Below are 955 nucleotides of genomic sequence, written 5' to 3'. Positions count from 1 at the left end.
CAAATGTAACTTGATACTCATATTTACACCTAGTTAATGGAGAATTTAATGTTTCAACAATCTCTTTGTAGTTGGGCACCTTTATTTTTCCCAAGAAGAATTTTACTGCATTCGTAAACGCCGTCAGGTACTCAATTATGCAGAATTCATAAATTTACAGCAATTTGCGACATTCATTAAATTTCGAACCTGGGGTTCATTAAAAAAATCCAGCGTTTAATTTCTCTAGGTTTAGGCCTAGAAATGTCATGCAAATGTATTTGATGCAGTCGCTATTTTTCTCTAGAGCCTTCATAAACTGTTTCATGGTGCCAAACCTTATGTGAAGAGAAGGACGGCTCATCAAGAACTTGTTTACATTAGACTTGAAGACGACCATATTGTAGTCAGCTGGAAAGCAGGCAAAAGGAAGAGAGTTCGACAGGTGTGCAGTTCTAAGAAAGAAACTTTGTTCATGGAATCTACGTTTAGATTTAGGCACAGATAAAAATTGGAGGACATTATTGATAGTGTTTTCAGCTAGACAAGCGTTTTTTTGTGAAAGTTTGGCGAGGGACGGCCATAGATTAGAGCTCAGACGAGCACTTGCTATGAAAATATTGATAAAGCATAGATAGACTCGCAACGTTTCTTCTGTGAGAAAGAGGTTGCAGGGAAGAGAAAAGGGAATTCCCTACTAGGCTACGATGTTTATTTTGAACTGTCGAGGCTGAATAAGGTCTTTCTAGAAGCTCTTGTCCAGATGTGGCAGCAGTAATACATCCTTGGACGTACCTGGCTCTTATATAGGTAGAGAATTGCATCAGCAGTAAGATATCTACTAGATCGATAGAAGGATCCCACCATTTCCCAGCATCCTTGGCAACGGATTTGATGTACGTGTTCCATTTTAGATCAGGAGTAAAGGTTAAGCCCAGAAGCTTGTCAAAACATGGAGCCTCCTCAAGACGAGAGC

Source organism: Euprymna scolopes, chromosome 36 (assembly GCF_053919585.1).
Source record: "Euprymna scolopes isolate OS-2025 chromosome 36, ASM5391958v1, whole genome shotgun sequence".
NCBI lineage: Eukaryota > Metazoa > Mollusca > Cephalopoda > Sepiida > Sepiolidae > Euprymna > Euprymna scolopes.
This window is presented reverse-complemented; position numbering follows the sequence as displayed.